Genomic DNA, 19,905 nt, shown 5'->3' with positions numbered 1-19,905 from the left:
GTGATTCTATCCGGGGATAAGGAGACACTATTCAGAAGGCCTCCTCCGGCTGTTAAATACGAAAATACGGTTTGCCTTGCGTTTAAGTTTCTTCATCGACCACAATTTTACTAAAAGACAGATATTTCCAAGCTCCACTTGTCTTCAAGAAACTAGGAAAGAATCCTTCAGGACAGCAATATTTTCACAATTTCGTCTTAGGAATTGTGAAGAAGTGACGTGTCTGCTCTCGAGTGATCAAGTGGGTGTGAATATTCTAGAAATATCTGTTATAATGGATGTGTGCCTGTGTGTTTGGGGAGGGATGGTTTGTTGTGGTTTCCATCACAGTTTTGTCAGTATTCAGACCTTCTCATTTGTTATTTCAGCTCCAATTACGTCAATAAATCTCTGAATACAGTGAAATATTTGATAATTTCATTGGCTTCTCAAATAACCTGTCAACTTTGCTTCCAGGCTGATGTATATTTTGTTTTCTTTCCTCTCAGTTAACGTAGTGACGATCTACGTTCTGCTTTCTAAGCAGTGTGCATTGTCTCCATGTGTCAGACTTTACCTGGTGGCCATGGCAGTGACAGACCTACTGGTCATTATCATCGACCTGATATTGAGACACATCCCCATTGTTTATCAGGAACAGTTTTATTTCCTGAGGGAAATCCCAGTATGTAATATCATGCCGTCCTGCCTTATGCAGCTACTGACTGTTCTGTCTGGTTCACCGTCGCTTTCACCTTTGAACTATTTGTTGCTATTTGTTGCCAATAGCTTAAATGTAAATATTGCATTGAGAAAACGGCAGCTGTGGTTTTGGGAACACTGACTGTGCTGAACGTGTTAATGAACATTTTCTGGTATTTTATGCTCACAGCTCGATATTGACTGTGGCATGGACCCTGGTTTTGTGAGGTTACATTGTCCATTTATTAATCTCGTGCCTGGGTCACAATTGAGTCCCTCCACCACATTCTAACACCGGCTCTGCCAATTCTTCAGATTCTGGTGCTCAATGCTTTCATGGTCAGACACATTTTAGCGACCAGCACAGCTCGCAGAAGATACAGGGATCTTAATGGGGCTGTTCAGTGTGACAAAGAAATGAGAAATCGAAAAAAAGGCATCATTTCACTGTTTGGGATCTCGGTCAATTTCATTCTGTTATGGTTACCGTTTACAATGTATTCGGTATGGAATCGGATTAGGAATATTATGTATTCCCCTATGCGTCTAGAATAGTTTATGCAGGAATTGGGCTTCATGCTGCAAACTCCTCAGTTGCTGCACAAACAGCAATTTTCGCCATGATCCAGACCAAGTTCAGTCAACAGCTGAAGAATGTGCTCAAATATCCCTTCACCCACATACATTAATCAAGCAATTTGAATAAATCATCAACCCATCCGGGATTTTATCATTTCAATTCTATATTTCAGCAATGAATCAGCCTGTCGCTAACCTAATAGACCGGGGGTAGTGTTGGTTTAAACGAACTTGCCCCACAGAGGTTACATTGGCACGTTTCAATATTGCGCTCAACTCACGGGGCAGTGAAAAATGTTGCCATTTCGCTGAGTGTATCTATCACTTCAATTTATAAATAATAAAAATGCTCATTAAAAAGTGTCAAGCAACAGAGCGAGCTACATTGTTGTTTTGCTTTGTGTTGAAGAAGCTGAGCTGGAGAGAGATTGTCTCAGGGTACTCAGGCAGGGGGAAGGGAACCAGTGCACGATCTCAGGAGATGGGTTTAAGTCTCGCCGTCCTTGCCTTAATCTTTGGGTCCCCTAAACCGATCTCGCCTTTGGCAGAAGTCATCTCTCTCCCTTTGCCCCTCTCCCTCCATCTCTCCCTCCCACATTCACACTGCGGTACTCTCTCTCCCCATTTACGCATTCATAATCTCTGTAGCTCCCTTCCCCATTCTCCATCACCTTCTCTCCATCTTCGACTCTCCATCACCCCGTCTCCCTCTCTGCAAATCTTTCTTTCTCGCCTTCTGTCGCTGGGGGCATAGAAGAGTAGTGTGGAGCTTCAGGTTATCTGTAAGGTAATAGAGGGGGAGTGGCGATTCAGACCGTAGCTAGGGGAACAACGGGGGCGTAAGGAAATTCAGGCTGACCCTCAGGGAATGAGGAGTGCGGAATTATAGCCCATTGCTAGGGGAACAAAGAGGATTGTGGAATTTCAGGCCGTTGCCATTGGAAGAAAGGAGGGGTTCGTGCTCGGGACCTTGCTAAGTGAACAGAGAGGAGTTTGAAACTTCAAGCCGTTGCTTAGGCAACAGAGATGGTTGTAGTTCTTCAGGTTGTTGCAAGGGGAAGAGAGCTGGCGGTGGAGCATCAGGGCGTTTCTAGAGGAACAAAGGCGTGTGGATCTACCATCCATTGCTAGGGGACCAGAGGAGGGATTGGAAATTAAGCCTGTTGCTTGTGAAACAGAGGGAAGCGTGGAGCTTCAGGATTTTTCAAATGGAAGAGAGGGAGGTGTGGAGATTTAGAGTATTCCTAGAGCAACAAAGGGGGTGTTGATATCCATGTTTTGCTTGGGTAAAAGTATGGGCCTTGGGTCAAATGACGTTGCTAATTGACACGCTGGGTGTCAGGACACAGACTGTTAGTAGGAGGTAATTGTGGGGTTGCACCTTCGGCTCTGACGCAGGCAAAAGAGTTGGGGTCGGACAACAGGTTATTATGCATGGACCAAGTTGTGTTGGCCCCACTGTGTGTTAGTCAGGGAACAGATTGGGATGGGTCAAAGGCCAATTTGCAGGAATTCATTGGGGAGGGGGTCACAAGGCATTGCTTAGCGCAGAGAGTGTGAAGGGGAAGTAGCTTGAGGTTAAGGAAATGTGGAAAGGAGTGACAATGACGGTGGGGGAGTATGTTGGGGAGTAAGTGTGACGGTGGTGGATGGTGCAGGGCAATGAGGGTGATGTTGGGCGATTAAGCATGACGATGGTGTCCAGGGGAATTACCGTGACAGTGACGGTGTGTGGAGAAATGACGGTGATGGTGAGGGAATGAGTAATGGAGTAAGCATGACTGTGGCATTGTGCGGGGGAGTGAGCGTGACGATGTGGCTGTGTGCAGAGGGTGTGTGCTTGACAGTGTGGGTATGTGCGGGGGAATGAGCATGAAAGTCGGGGAATGTGAGGCATTTGGTGGGGAATTATGTGCATGTGGGAGTGAGATGGTGGGGAGGAGTGAACGTGATGGTGGGGCCGTGCATGGGGTGTAAACGGGATAGAGGTGTAGTGTGTGATGGAGAGAGCATGACGTTGAGGGAGAGTGAGGAAGAGTGCTGGTGAAGATGGAGGAGTGTGTGGTGGAGAGATTTGCAAGTGGGAGATTTGTGGAGGAGTGTGAGGGGGAGTGAGTGTGATGGTGGAGGAATGTGTGGGGTAGTGAGCGTGATGGTGGGGGAGTGCACGGGGGAGTTAGTGTGATTGTAAAGGGGTGTGTGGGGGTGCGAGCAGGACGGTGGGGGAGTGTTCGGTGAAGGGAGCAGTGGAGTCAGTATGACGGGGTAGTGCGAGAAAGAACGAGCGGGAAGGTGTTTAAGGATGCTGAGGAGGAAGCATGATGTTGGGAGAGTGTGCTGGGGCATGAGCGTGACAGTGTGAGTATGAGTGGGACCTCAGCCTGATGGTGGGGCAATGTGTGGGAGAGTGTGTGTGATGTGAGGAGTGTGTGGCGGGGGCTGAGTGAACACGCTGGTGGGAGAGTGTGTGATGGAACTGGCATCATAGTGGGGGAGTGTGAGAAGGAGTGCCTATGAAGCTGTTCGAGTGTGCTGAGAGTGCAGCAGGATGAACATGACAGGAGAGGAATGTGTATGAGAGTGAGACTGACAGTGTGGTAGTGTGCAGAAGCGTGAGGCAATCATTGGAATTGTATACCATGGAATGAATATAATGGGAGTGGAGTGTGTGGAAGTGAGGGTCATAACAGAGTAGTGCACAGGCGAGTGAGTGTGAGCTGGGTGACTGCGCAGCAGTGTGAGTGTATCGGTGAGGGAATGTGCACCGGAGCGAAGGTGCTAGTGGAAGAGCGAGGGTGAATTGTGAACTGAACGGGGAGATAGCATGTGTTGAAGGAGTGTGCTGGGAGTGAGATGACGGCAGGGGAGTGTGCATGCGGTGGTGAAGTTTGTGAGGAGTGAATGTGTAGTTGTTGCGTTGGAGGCGGGGGAGTGAATGTGATGTTGGGGGTTGCATGGCAAAGTGAGTGTTACATTGGGAGAGTGTGCAGTGGAGTGAGCATGATGGTGAGGCAGTGTGCGGGGGTGTTAGCGTGTCGGTGGGTAAGGGTGCAGTAGAGTGAGCATGATGGTGGAGGAGTATGCACAGCAGGCTACATGTGACGGTTGATTGTGTGGGAGAGTGAATGTGATGTTAGGGAAGCATGCGGGAGCGTGACAATGCTGGTAGGGGAGTGTAGGTGTGAATGAGTGTGAGTTGGGGGAGTATGTGAGCGAGTGAGCGTGAGTTGAAGGGGTGCTCAGGTCAGTGAGGTGAAAGTTGAGGAGTATGTATAGGAGTGATCACGTGGTGGGGCAGTGTGCAGGGGGTGTGAAGGTGATGATGGGGTTTGTGCGTGGATTTGAGCGAAGCAGTGATGGTGGGGGAATGTGCAGTGGAGTGAAGTTGAGTATTTGGGAGAGTGAGACTGAAGATGGGGAGCATGTGAGAGAGTGAGCGTGATGGTGGGAGAGGAGTGAGGGAGAGAGCATGACGTTGGGGGAGTGTGAGGTGGAGTGTGTGTGAAGAATGGCGAATTTTCTGGGAGTGAACTTGAAAGTTGGTTGTGCGCAGGTAGTGAGCACAGTGCTGAACGTTATAGTGGAGGAGAGTGTGGGGTAGTGAATGTGACGGTGTTGCATTGTATGGGTGAATGAGTGTGATGGTGATGAATATGTAGCTCTGTGAGAATGACCAGGGGTAAGTATTCCCTGGGAGTGAGTAATGGAGTAACCAGGACAGTAGAGAATGAGAGGGAATGAGCAGAATGGTGTGGGAGTGTGCGGGGGATTGAGCATGATGTTGAGGGATTGTGTGTGGGTATGAGCAGGGGAGTCAGCATGATGCAGGAATGTGAGCTAGAATGAGCAAGACAGCGGCTGATTGTGCAGGGTAGTGAGCATAACTGGTGAAATGTGCGGGGGAGTGAGTGTGATGGTGGATGAGTGAGTGGGGTAGTGTGATTTAACGGTTGGGGAGAAAGTAGGAATATAGAGGGATGGTAGGGGGCGTTTATGGGTGAGTGAGCGTGACAGTGAGGTGTGGGTGAGTGAGTGGGTGACTGAGCAGTAGGGAAGTCTGTGCATAGTGAGCAGGAAAATGGGGTAGTGTGTGGGGGAGTGTGCGCGAAGGTGGGAAGGTGTGCAGGGGAGTGAGTGTAGTGGTGTGGGAGATGCACATTTGTGAATGTGATGGTGGGAGCGTGCAGGGGAGAGAGGTAAATGGTGTGGGTGAGTGCAAATTTGTTCATGTGATGATGGGGGTGTGTTCAGGGGAGTGAGCACGATGGTGCAGGAGTGTGCGTGGGAGTGAGGTGAGAAGGGAGAATGTGTAGGTCAGTGAGCATGACGGTTGGGGAGTGATGGGGATGAGCGTTATGGTGATGTATTGTGAGGCAGATGAGTGTGACGGTAGAGGATTGAGCAGTGCAGCTCGTGACAGTGAGGGTTGTGGGCAGTGGAGTTAGCATGACTTTAGCCGACAGTGTGGAGTGATCTTAACAATGTCAGTGTGCAGAGGCGTGAGGGGCATGGTTGGAGAATGTGCAGAGACGTGATCATGGTAGTGGGGTAGTTTGCGGGTGAGTGAGCATCGTGGTGTTAGAGTGCCCAGGGGCGTGAGTGGTGAGTTACCATGATGCAGGGTATTCCATGGGTGAGTGAGCATGATGGTGTAGCAGTGTACAGAAAGCAACCATGATGGTGAGGCAGTGTGGAGGGGAGTCAATGTGATGGTATGGAAGTATCGTTAGAAGTCTGCGTGATGTTGGGGGCAAGTGTAGGGCAAAGAGCTTGAGGTGGTGTGGTGTGTGGGTGAGTGAATGTGACAGTAGGTAACTTTGCGGGGGACTAAGGATGATGGTGGGGAGTGCACAGGGAAGAAGGCAGAGGACTGACCTAGATGCTGGGTTAGTGTGTCAGGGGGTGAGCGAGGGACGAAAATTGACGGTTTTTTACTATGCAGGGAATGAGTTTGATGGTGGAGCAGTGAATGGTCGAGTGAGCATGATGGTAAGTGGAGCCTGACCTCGGGGTGTATGCCGGAGAGTTAGCGTGACAGTGGGTGAGCGTGCTGGGCAGTGAGTATGTCTGCAGAGGAGTGACTGTCACGGTGGTTGCAAGTGCAGCAGAGTGGGCTTGATGGTGTGTGACTATACAGAACAGTCAGTGTGCAGGTTGGAATGGGTCTGGGGAGTGACTGTAAAGGGAGGGGAGAGCATGCAGGATTGATTGTGAGTGTGTGGACATGTTAGTGTGGCAGTAGGGGATTGTGCAGAGTGACTGAGTGGAAGAGTGAGGGTGATGGGAGCGGAGTGGGCTTGGGATTGAACATGATGGTTTGAGAGTATGCGTAGGAATAAGTGGGGAAGTGATCTGTTTGCGGGGGTGTGTGCGTGGGAGTGTGATGAGGGGACAGTGTACGGGGGAGTGAACATTACGGTCAGAAATGTGTAAGAGATTGAGGTGATACTACGGGAGCATGCAAAGGAGTGTTTTAGGGTTGGGGAATGTGCGCTGTAGTGAATGTGAAGATGTGGCAGTTTGCGGGGGTGTCAGAATGATGGTGGGGGTGTGTGCGGGGGAGTGAAATGATTGTGATGGAGTTTGTGGGTGAGTAAGCCTGATGGTGTTGGAGTGTTTGGAGGAGGGTGCAGTGAAATGAGGGCGATCATGGTGCAGTTTGTGGGGCAGCAAGCACGACTGTGTGGGAGTGCAGAAGGATAATGCATGACGGGGTGTGTGAGCAGCAGAGTGAGCGTGATGGTGGGCAAGTGTGTAGGGGAGTGATTGAGAGTTTAGGGAAGTGTGTCAGGGAGTGGATGTGGCAGTGTGGAAGCATGCAAAGGAGTGAGGGTACAAGTGGAGCCGGGCGTGGAGCAGTGAGTGTATCAGTGCGAGAGTGTGGGGGTGGGTGAGTGTGACGGTGTGTGAGTAACCGGGGAGTGAGCGAGGAAATGACTGTGATGATGGATTGTCTGGGCACGTGAGTCTGATGCTGAGGAACTGTGCTGGGTAGTGAGTGTGACAGTGTGGGAATGTGCGGTGGAGCAAACTTAATAGCGGGTGAGTATAAGGGGGAGTGAGTGTGACTTTGGGGAGTGTGTGGGGACTGAATGTGACAGTGGGGGCGTGTGCAGGAAAGTGACCATGACGTTGCAAGAATATCTGTAGGAGTATGTTGACGGTCGGGGAGTATGCGGGGTAGTGAGCATGAGATGGAGGGGTGAACTCGGGGGTGAGGGTGACAGTGGGGGATTGTACAAGGGAGTGAGCATTACGGTCGAGGTGCCTACAGGGGAATTAGTATGACCATGGGAGGGTATGAATTGGAGTGACTGTGATGTTCAGAGAGTGTGTGGGAGAATGAGCGATTGACTGAGCAAGATAATGGGTTTGTGTGTGGGACTGTGGCGATAGGGGAGAGTGAAACCCAGTAAGTGTGAGGGTGGGCGAGTGTGCAGGCTATTGTGTGTGATGATAGGTGAGACTGTGCAGGATAGGGCATGATGTTGGGTGTGCGCGCGGGGGATGGAGCATGACAATGGAGGAGTGTGTGTGGGAGTGACCGTGAAGATGCAGGAATGTGAAGGGAGTGAGTGTGAATGTGGTGGAGTGTGCGGGGGAGTGTGGGTGACATTTTGGAAGTGTGTGGGACAGTGACTGTGACTCTGGAGGAAAGAGCAGGGTATTGAACATGATGGTGTGGGTGTGTGCGGAGAAGTGAGCATGAAAGTGGTGGAGGGTGCGGGGGTTTGAGCGGTGTGGTGAACGTGATGTTTGAGTATTGAGCAGAGGAATATGCGGGGAGTGAATAGACAGTGGGGAAGTGTGCACGGGACTGAGGACGACGGTAGAGTAGAGTATGGAGGTGTGAACGTGACATTGTGGGTGTGTGAGGGGGAGTAAGCGAGAGAGTGACTTTGACGATGGTTTAGCGTGCATGGGAGTGAGTGTGATGATGGAGCAGCATATGGGGAGTGAGGATAACGGTAAGGGGTGTGTGGGAGAGTCAGCATGACCATCAAGAAGTATCCTGGATTCAGGGTGATGGTGGGTGAGTGTGCTTCGCAGTGAACATGATGGTGGGGGATTGGGGGCGAGCGGGTGAGACATTGAGGTGTGTACAGAGGTGTGAGCATGATGGTGGGTGATTGTACAGATAATTGAGAATGACGCCGCGGGATTGTGCCAGCGAGTCAATATGTAGGGCTGGTGAGTGAATGTGATGGTAGCGGAGTGTGGAAAGATTGAGCGTGATTGGATGCATGTGCAGGAGAGTGAGTGTTACAGTAGGGGTGTGTGCAGGGTACTGAGCACGATGTTGGGGGAGTGAGTGTGACGGTGGAGGTGCATGCATTTGAGTGTAAATAATGATGTGGTAGTTGCGGGGGAGTGAGTTTAATGATGGTGGAATGTGCATGGCTGTGTGAATGACAAAGTATGAATATATGGGGAAGTGAGCGTGACAGTCAGTGAGTGAGCAGGGGATTGAACTTCACATTGTTAGAGTGTGCGACAGAGTGGGTGGGACAGTGGGAAAGTTTGTGGGGTAGTGTGCAAAAAAGTGAGCGTGATGATGAGAGAATTTGTGGTGTCAGTGATAGTGTGGTTGTGTCCGGGGGAGTGAGAGGGGTAGTTGTGTGACGGTGCTCCCACGGAAGAGTGAGTGTGATGGCGGGACTGTGTGCTGGAGAGTGAGCATGATGGTGAGGGAGTGTGTGGGGGAGTTACCATGATGGTGGGGAAGAGTATAAGAGTATCTGTGAGATGGCTGGGGTGTGTGTGCGGCAGGGAGTGTGAGGTGGGGAGTGTGCGGGGGAGTGAGTGTGACTGTGGGTGAATCTGTGTGCGACTGAGGATAACATTGGTGAAGTGTACGGGGAGTGAGCATGAGACGTGTGATGTGAGCAGGGGAGTTGAACGTGATGTTATGGGAGTGTGCAGAGGAATTAACGGGGGTGACAGGTGATGTCAGGTGAGTGTGCAGGAGAGTGAGTGTGATGGCGTGGCCGGGTACAGGGGAGTGAACACGACGGTGGGTGAGTGTGCATGGGACTGATTTTGACAATGGGAATGTGTATGGGTTAGTTAGCGTGAGGCTCGGGAATTAACAGGGATTTGAGCTAATGATGGGTAGAGTGGGGAGTAGTGAGCGTGAGGTATGGAATGTGGGGGCAGTGAATGTGACGTGTCAGAGTGTGTGGAGTCAGTGTGATGGTGGTGGAGTGTGTGTGGGAATGAGTAGGGAGTGAGCATGATGGTGGGTGAGTGTGGGGGAGACAGGATGATAGTGGGCTTGTGCATGGGAGAGTAAACATGTCTCTGTGGGAGTGTGCAGGAACATCAGCGTGAAAGCGCGTGAGTGTGCGGGGAAGTAAGCATGACAGTGCGGGAGTGTGCAGGTTAGTGAGCGGGTGAGTGACCATGATGTCGATGATTGTGGGTGAGTGAGTGTATTGGTGGGGCAGTGTACGGGGGAGTGAGGCATGACGGTAGGGACTGATTGATGGAGTCAGTATGAGTTTGGAGGGAGAGTGAGTCAGTGTGATGGTGAGTGAGTGTGCTAGGCAGTGGGCATGATGATAGCTGATGTTCAGGGGAGGAATGTATCGGTGGGGAGTGTTGATGCCGTGTATATGGTTGACGGTGAAGGTTGATGTGCATATGGATTTCAGTGAGTTGTTTGATAATGTTCCCCACTGTAGACTATATGTTTGATGGGCAGATCTTTTCCATTATGATGTTGTGAGCAGATGGCATTTTTGGACATAAACCCAGACTCTCCTGTGTAAGGAAACTAATCTTTCAGTCAGGTAGTGTCTTTCATCTCAGGACATGCCAAAGCATTTCACGGTGAAGTAGCCACTTTTGAAGTTTGGCGAGCTTTGTTTTATGGCTATGTGTGTCATAGAGTTTCTATTTGCGCACAATTGGGTTGTGCGAACAGAAATTAGTTAAATCTCTGGTGGTGAAAGTTGGTCACGATACGAGGCGATCTTCCAGTTCTTTGCAAAATGGTATTATATCTTTTTATATCTGCTTGATTGGTGGAGAGCCAAACTTTAATGTCTGCAAAAGCAGTATTTTATAGGATTGCGCCATTGTGCAAGAATGTTTAGAGTAGGGCAGTTGACGTGGTATACATGGACTTTTCTAAAGCCTTTGATAAGGTTCCATGTGGTAGGCTGTTGGAGAAAATGCAGAGGCATGGAATTGAGGGTGATTTAGCAGTTTGGATTAGAAATTGGCTTTCTGAAAGAAGGCAGCGAGTGGTGGATGATGCCAAATATTCATCCTGAAGTGCCACAAGCATCTGTTTTGGCACCACTACTATTTGTCATTTTTATAAATGACTTAGACGCAGGCATAGGTGGATGGTTTAGTAAATTTGCAGACGACACTAAAGTCAGTGGAGTAGTGGACAGTTTGGAAGAATGTTACAGGTTGCAGGTGGACTTGGATAAACTGCAGAGTTGGGGTGAGAGGTGGCAAATGGAGTTCATTGCAGGTAAATGTGAGGTGATGCCCTTTGGGAAGAATAACAGGAAGGCACAGTACTGGGTCAATGGAAAGATTCTTGGCAGTGTGGATGTGCAGAAGGATCTTGGAGTCCATGTAAAGATCCCTGAAGGTTGCCACCCAGATGGACAGTGCTGTTAAGTAGGCATATGGTGTGTTAGGTTTCATTGGTAGAAGGATTGAGTTGTGGAGCCGCAATATCATGCTGCAACTATACAAAACGTTGGTGCGGCCACACTTGGAATATTGTGTACAGTTCTGGTCCCCATATTTTGGGAAGGATGTGGAAGCATTGGGAAAGGTGCAGAGGAGATTAACCAGGATGTTGCCTGGTCTGGAGGGAAGGTCTTATGTGGAAAGGCTGAGAGACTTGAACCTGTTCTCATTGGCAAGAAGAAGGCTAAGAGGGGATTTGATAGAGACATACAAGATGATCAGAGGACTAGATAGAGTGAAAGTGAAAGTCTTTTTCCTAGGATGATGATGTCAGTATGTACGAGGGGGCATAACTACAAATTGAGGGGTGATAGATTTAAGACAGATGTCAGAGTCAGGTTCTTTACACAGACAGTGGCAAGGGCGTGGAATGCCCTACCTGCTAATGTAGTCAACTTAGCCACATGAGGGAGATTTAAACAATCCTTAGATAAGCACATGGATGATTTTGGGATAGTGTAGGAAGATGAGCTGAGAATAGTTCACAGGTCGGCGCAACATCGAGGGTCGAAGGGCCTGTTCTGCGCTGTATTGTTCTATGTCTGTCTATAAAGTAAGGAGGCACAGAATTAAGTGCGATTTAGCGTTTTGGGTTATAAATTGGCTAGCTGAAGAAAGACAGAGTGTGGTGGTTGATGGAAAATATTCTTCCTGGAGTTCAGTTACTCATGGAGTACGTCAAGGATCTGTTTTGGGTCCACTGCTGTTGACATTTTTATTAAAAAAAAACCCGGAGGAGGGCAGAGAAGATTTGGATAGTAAATATGCAGATGACACGAAGGTTGTTACAGTTGAGGATAGTGATGACAGATGTTGTAGGTTACAGAAGATCATAAATAAGCTGCACGGCTGGACTGGAACGTGGCAAATGGAGATTAATGCGGAAACATGTGAAGTGATTCACATTGGACAAAGTAACAGGAATGCAGAGAACTGGGCTAATTGCAAGATTCTTGGTCGTGTCGATGAGCAGAGAGATCTCAGTGTCCAGGAAAATCGGGGGTCTGTGCAGGGGAGTGAACATGATGGTGAGGGGAGTATTCAGGAGAGTGAGTCTGACGGTGCGGGAGTCTAGAGGGAAGTGAGCATGATGTTTGGGGAGTCTGCTAGGAGACTGAGAAAACAGTGGAGGAGTGTGCAGAGGAGTGAGTGTGACTGTGAGGGAGTGTGCAGAGGAGTGAGCATGATTGTGAGGGAGTGTTTGTGCTAGTGTGCACGATGATAGGGTGTGTGCAGAATAATGAGTGTGATGATGGGGGAATGTGCGGGGGAGTGAGGGTGACTGTGAGGGAATGTGCACAGGAGTGAGAGGAACGATTGGGGAATATTCAGGGAGTGAGTGTGATAGTGGGAGAATGTGTGGGGATTGACTGTGACGGTGGGGCAGTGTGTGGGGGAGTCAGGTTTATGGTGGGGATATGTGCGGGGGATTAAGGGTTATAGCGGGAGAGAGGGCGGGGAATTGAGCATGAAGTTGGGGTAATATGTGGTGGAGCAACCGTGGCAGTGGGGATGTGTGTGAAGGAGTGTGCATGATGATGCTGGAATGTACGGGAGAGTGAGCAGGGGAGAGAGCATGACCTTGGGGAAGTGCGCAGGGAGGTGAACATGATGTGGGGAATGTGAAGGGGAGTGAGGGTGATGGTGGTGGACTGCATGGGATAGTGAGCTTGACGGTGGGGTGTGTGTACAGGGAATGAGTATAATCGTGAGGGAGTGTGCGGGAGAGTCAGTGTGAAGATGGGGAGTGTGATGGGGTGTGAGTGTGATAGTCAGGGAGAGTATGAGGATTGAGCATTATGGTGGGAGCATTTTGGGGAAATGAGTGTGACAGTGGGGGTGTGTGCAATAGAATGAGCGATTGAGCATGACATTAAATTAGTGTGTAGATGAGCGAGTGCAATGGTGTGGGAGCATTCGCAATAGTGAATGTCACAATGGTGAGTGATTGAGATGATAGGTGCAGATGGAGTCATTGTGGTGGTAAGGAGTGTGTGGGGATTCAGCGTGGTCATGGAGAAGTGTTCAGGAGAGTGAGTGCAATGATATGAGAATGTACAGCTAGTAAGTGGAGGAGTTACCATGATGGTGCGTGAGTGTGCAGGGGAGTGGGCATGATAGCGGGAGATCTTGCATGGGTGTGATCATAACAGTGAAGAAGTGTGCATGATAGTTAATATAATGGTGTGGGGGAGTGAGTTTGACTATAGTGGAGTGCTTGGTGAAGTGAGTGTGAAGGTGCACAAGTATGCGGGGGAGTCAGTGTGATGGTGGTGGAGTCACAGGGAGGAGGGGTGACAATGGGGGAGTGTGTGGATCACTTTGTTTGAATTTATTGGTAGTGAGCGTGATGGTGGATAGTGTGTGCACCAGTGTGATAGTGGTGGGGGGATTTATTTGCAACTAGCAATTATATATTCCCTCACACACATACATATTAGCACACACTCCACGATATAATTCAAAATAAATTTAGTATAAAGTTGAATTTTAATTCAAAAACAATTGAAGTTTGAACAAGTGCAATATCACTGTCAATAACAGACAATTCTAGTATTTCTTGTAGTTGGACTTTGCTGAAGGCATGTCAATGTTGGGTTACATAGATAAGCTTCAGAGCTTGGCTGAGATGTGGCAAATGGAGATTAATGCGGACAAGTGTGAGGTGAATCACTTTAGTCAGTGTAAACAGAATGCAAAGTATTGGGCTAATGGTAAGATTCTTGGTAGTGTAGATGAACAGAGACATATCGGTGTCCAGGTACACAGATCCTTGAAAGTTGCCACCCAGGTTGACAAGGTTGTTAAGAAGGCATACAGTGTTTTAGCTTTTATTAAAAGAGGGAACGAGTTCCGGTACCATGAGGTTATGCTGCACTGTACAAAACTCTGGTGTGGCCGTACTTGGAGTATTGTGTACAGTTCTGGTCAGTGCATTATAAGAAGGATGTGGAAGCTTTGGAAAGGGTGCAGAGGAGATTTACTCGGATGTTGCCTGTTCTGGAGGGAAGGTCTTACGAGGAAAGTCTGAGGGACTTGAGGTTGTTTTCGTTAGAGAGAAGAAGGTAGAGACGTGACTTAATAGAGACATATAAGATAATCAGAAGGTTAGATAGGGTGAAAAGGGAGAGTCTTTTTCCATGTATGGTGACGGCGAGCACAAGGGGGCATAGATTTAAACTGAGGGGTGATAGATATAGGACAGATGTCAGAGGTAGTTTCTTTACTCAGAGTAGGAAGGGTATGGAATGCGTTGCCTCCAACAGTTGTAGATTCGCCAGCTTTAAGTGCATTTAAGTCGTCATTGGGCAAGAATATGAACGTACTTGGAATAGTGTAGGTTAGATGGGCTTCAGATTGGTATGAGAGGTCGGCGCAACATCGAGGGCTGAAGGGCCTGTACTGCGCTGTAACGTTCTATGTTCTATGTCCAGATTATTTTGAAACAGCGGAAAAATAAGCATACTGAAGGCAAGAACAGTGTGTTGAAGAGTTTAACGGCCTAGTCAAGCATTTCAGTGGAGTTATCCCCCTGCCAATGATTGCACAAACGGCAGGTTTCATGCAATCCCATATTCTGGAAACGGACCATTCCCCCCATGAAGTTGGCTTATCATACCAACAATCAGCCCACGCAGCGCCATTCGCAATTCCCCATGATTAGCACGCCTAGCCTGCACATTATGGTCAATTTGGCATGATCATCACACCGAACAGGCACATCGTTGCACTGTGGGATGAAACCCAAAAAGATGTGTGGAGAATTTGTAAACTTCACACGGGCAGTAATCTAATTCTGGGACTGAACCCGGTATGTCGAGCTGGGAGGCAACAGTGCTAGCCACTGTTAACACACAACCATGGAAGAAACCAGGTAAATTCAATTGCGATTGGTCAACGAGATTGATACATAAAGGTTTATTATTCTTACAAACAATGAAAACAAGTTTTTGACTTTATGGAAGACTGGTGGCAGTGTTTAATTCTCTAGCCTTCCAGCAAAAAAACAGATGATGCGCAAGATGTTTTGAAAGCAGATATGCACTGCACTCAAAATTCAAAAGTTAATGTATTCCAAGGTAGAACATAAAACATTACAACACATTGCAGGCCCTCGATGTTGCCCTGACGTGTGGAACGAATCTGAAACCTAACTCGCCCACGCAATTTCACTCCGTCCCATATGCCTATCTAATGACCATTTCAATACCCGTAAATTTGGTGAGTCTACTCCAATTGCAGACCGTGCTTTCCATGCCCCTACTACTATGTGAGTAAAGAAACTACCTCTGACATCTGTCCTATAGCTGTCACCCCTCCATTTAAACCTATGAGAACTCGTGCTCGCCATCGCCATCCGAGAAAAAAGTCTCTCATTGTCCACACTATCTAACACTTTGAATATCTCGTATTTCTGAACTAAGTCAACTCTCAACGTTCTTCTCTCTAACGAAAACAGCTTCAAGACTCTCAACCGTTCCTCGGAAGAACTTCCCTCCATACCAGACAGCATCCTGGTAAATCTCCTCTGAACCCTTTCCAAAGCTTCCGAATCCTTCTATAACATGGTGACCAGAACTGTACGCAATACTCTAATTGTTGCTGCACCAGAATTTTAGACAGCTGCAACATGACCTCATGGTTCCGAAACTCAATCCCTCTGCAATCTCTCTGCTCACCTACACTACCAAGAATCTCACCATTAGCCTAGTACTCTTTATTCTTGTTACTCTTTCCGAAGGGAACTACCTCATATTTATCCGTAATGAACTCCATTTGGCAACTCCCAGCCCAGCTCTACAGCTTATCTATGCCCCTTTGTAACCTACAACGTCATTCATCACTATCCACAATTCTACCAAACTTAGTGTCATCCACATATTTACTAACCCATACCTCTCCGCCCTTATACGGGTCATTTGTAAAAATGATAAACAGCAGTGGACACAAAACAGACCTTTGTGGTACATCAGGATTAACTGAGCTACAGGATGGTTATTTCCCATCAACCACCACCCTCTGTCTTCTTTCAGCTAGCCAATTTCTGATGCAAACCGCTAAATCATACTCAATTCCATGCCTCCGTATTTTGTGTCTAACGTTATTGCTGTTATCCAAATTGCCCAATAATTTAAAGTGGAATAAAATACGAGGTAATTTATTCATATATTGCAGAGTTTTCAATACTGAGCGGTACTTCTAAATCCAACAAAAACACACACGTTACAGCTGAAACTTGCATAGAAATTGGCGATCTTCTTTTGGTGAATTCGGGTAGTATTCACATTAGATTTGCTGTACTAGTACGGGTCTTTCAGAATGAAGTCGTGTTCATTTTCTTGTTCTTGTTTATTCCATAACCAAAGTTAGCATCATCTGGAAGTATCAACACAGCAAAAACAGAGGAAAATTACATATATATTCACGCGTGTTTTCATTATACAATCGGACCCAGGCCCATCTGCGTCCTGGATGGAGAAATATCAATGGCTGAGAGGAATTGTACTAATACATTGCAAAGACTCAGAATGCATTAAGAAACACCCATGCAACTCTTAGAATTGCTCCATGATTATGAATACTTTTTGACATTTGACTATAAATTCTGTATCTGATGCATTGGCACTTGCTGCCTGCTGATGGAGCCACCGCTCTGAAAGCTAGCGCTTGCAAATAAACCAGTCAGAATTTAACCTCGTGTCGTGTGACCTTTGACTTTTACCACCCCAGTCGATCACTGGCTCCTTCACTTCAAAATTGCAGAAAACAGCTTAGTTGCGTGAACGGGAAGTCATGCATGACTTCTTGATAGTTGTTCTCTTGTGAAATCGTTTTATGGTGGCTCCTTCTACTACTACTAAAGATCACCCCTGAGAAATTATTCTCCCGTTTATGTTTACTGGTTGTTAAGCCAACAACAAAATGGCATACCCGACAATTCCCAAGTTGGTTTAATTTAGCACAAAAACAATTGTGGTCCTTTCACTTGATTATTTAAACTAGCGCTTCCATTATAATTTTGTCAGATACACGCTCGGGGATTTCAGTTTCCACTCAGTATTTGAACACACTTGGATTGATATTTATCCATCCACTTCACTGCACGACACACGAAACTCGGGATTCCAAATACACTGCGTGAAGATAAAATTCATATCTGGGACATTGTGGGTGACTGTGAAAGTGTCAATCTTTGTATTATGCAGGTCAGGATGTGTGAGGTGCAACATCAGTTTCAGATAGAAAGAGAGAGAGCGCCACAGTAACAGCAAGGCACATGGAGAAATAGCATCCAGGAAACGAGAAGTAACATCATCCAGTCGTAGAATTATAGAGATGCACCGCATGGAACAGACCCTTCTGTCCAACTCATCAGTGCTGATCTAATATCTCAACTTAATCTAGTCTCACTCGCCAGCCCCCGGCCCATCGCCCTCCAAAACCTTCCTATTCATATACCAATCCAGCTACTGTTTAAATGCAGCAATTGTACCAGCCTCTGACAGTTCATTCCATGTGTGCACCACCATCTGCGTGAACAAGCTGTCCCTGAGGTCCTTTTACATCTTTCTGGTCTCACCATAAACCTATGCCGTCCTGTTCTGCACTACCCCATTCCAGTAAAAAAAGACTTTGCCTATTTATCCTATGTATTCTGCTCATGATTTTATAAACCTCTATAAACAGTCATGCTTCAGCCTCCGGCGCTCCAAAGAAAACAGCGCAGCCTAATCAACCTGTCCCTATAGCTCAAAGTCTCCAACCCTGGTCACATCTCTATCAATATTTTATGAATACTTGCAAGTTTCATAACATTCTTATTATAGGATGGAGACCCAAATTGCACGCAATATTCCAAAAAGAGCTGAACCAACGTCCTGTACAACCGCAACATGACCGTTAAACTTATTTACTCATTACTCTGACCAAGAAAGGAAAGCATACCAATCGACTTCTTCGCTATCCTATCCAATTGCGATTCTGTGAAGGAGCGGAGAACCTGCTCTCCAAGATCTCTTTCCTCAGCAAAACTTCATAGGACATTACTATGAAGTGTATAAGTTCAGCCATGATTTGCTTGTTCAAAATGCAGCAACTCACATTGATCTTCATCTATCACTCGTCAGCTCATTTGTCCCTCTGATCAAGATCCCGTTGCAACCTAAAATATCATTCTTCACTGTCCAATGCATTCCCAACATTAGTATTATCTTCTAAATTACGCACTGTACCTCTTATGTTCTTATCAAAATAACTTATGTAAATGACAAATATTAGAGGCTTCAACAACGAACATTGTGGCACTCCACTGGTCACAGGCCTCCAGTCTGAAAAGCAACCCTCCACCACCACTATCTGTCTTCTACTTTAGAGCCAATTCTGTATCCAAATGGCTCGTCCTCCCTATATTCCATGAATCACTCCAATGCAGCTCTTAGATTTTGATTAACACAGAAACAGTCACAATACTTAAAAGGAGGATTCGAATATTGAGAGATGGTACTTTTGAACAAGAAAAAACCACTCCAAAACATCCAAATATAATCTAATAATGGTTAATCAATTTTTGGGCAAAAACTTGATGAAACGTCCATGCAACAAGTCCGGGACATAGTCTACAAAAGTCAATGCTGACATGACTCCAGCAGAGAACATAGAACATAAAACAAATACAGTGCAGTAGGTAATCTTTAGCCATCGATGTTTCACTGATCGGTGAAACCAACCTGAAGCTCATCTAAGCTGTACAATTGATTCTTATCCATGTGTCTATCCAAAGAACATTTAAATGCTTAAAATCTGGCTAGTCCACTGCTGTTGCATACAGTGGGTTACACACCCCTACTACTCTCTGAGTAAAGAAAGTTCCTCTGACATCTGTCCTATCTCTATCACCCTACAGTTGAAAGCTGTGTCACCTCATGCGAGCCATCACCATCCGAAGGTAAGCCACTCGCTTTCCAATCGATCTAACCTTCTGATTATCTTCTATATCTCAATTAAGTCATCTCTCAACATTACTTCCTCTAACAAGAAAAGCCTCAAGCACCTCAGACTTTACTCGTAAGATCTTCTCTCCACAGCATACCGCATTCTAATAAATCTCTTCTGAAACTTTTCCAAACAGTCCACATCCTTCTTATAATGCGGTGACCAGAACTGTATGTAGTACTCCGGGTGTGGCCGCAAACGAGAACACACTAGTCAACAGCTGAAGGTCAAGTGTAGAACTAAAGCAAAGTAGGCAGTTAAGAGGTCTATATGCACGTAACTGTATTTCTTTGCTGCGATCGCTGAATCAATATCTAGATAACATACGTCAAAGTGTTCTTTTTCATGTGGGCTGTGCACTTCTCGCTTCTGCAGATATCCACATGCACTAAAATGTACCATGTAATAATTTACATTGCACTTAATAATTAAATATAATGTATTTTCGTGAGTAGGGTTTTTAAAAATAATATGCAGCGCTTCCTTTGTATGCTTGTAAGATTGATATAGAGCATGTAAGCAAAACAATGCAAATCTATAATTCTGAAAAGAGAAGTCAGTACTCGCTCCACAAGCGAATAATATTTTTCTGGAATCAGATGCTTCTGGCACCAGCACAAGGATTCAAATTTGTTGGGATTGACAGCTGTTTTGCCTTCGTTCTGAAAGGAAGTATGGGAGAATTGTTAGATTCGGGGTAGCCATTTTGTCACTTATTAAAAGCCTGGAAACTGTTTTGAATCTCATTTATTGCCAACTTGCTAAAAAAAAGTGTTTCGCAGGGCCAGCGAAGATGATTGGCTTTGAAGCTGTACTGATACCTGATTAACAAATTCTTTACTTGCATGGGGCTATTCTTCTCTTTGCAAGGGCCTATTGTGGACTAACACGTGCCTATCAGCTATGAACCAACACTGTCCAAACACTACGTGACTGAAG

This window comes from Chiloscyllium punctatum, chromosome 19, assembly GCF_047496795.1.
Source record: "Chiloscyllium punctatum isolate Juve2018m chromosome 19, sChiPun1.3, whole genome shotgun sequence".
Classification (NCBI taxonomy): Eukaryota; Metazoa; Chordata; class Chondrichthyes; order Orectolobiformes; family Hemiscylliidae; genus Chiloscyllium; species Chiloscyllium punctatum.
This window is presented reverse-complemented; position numbering follows the sequence as displayed.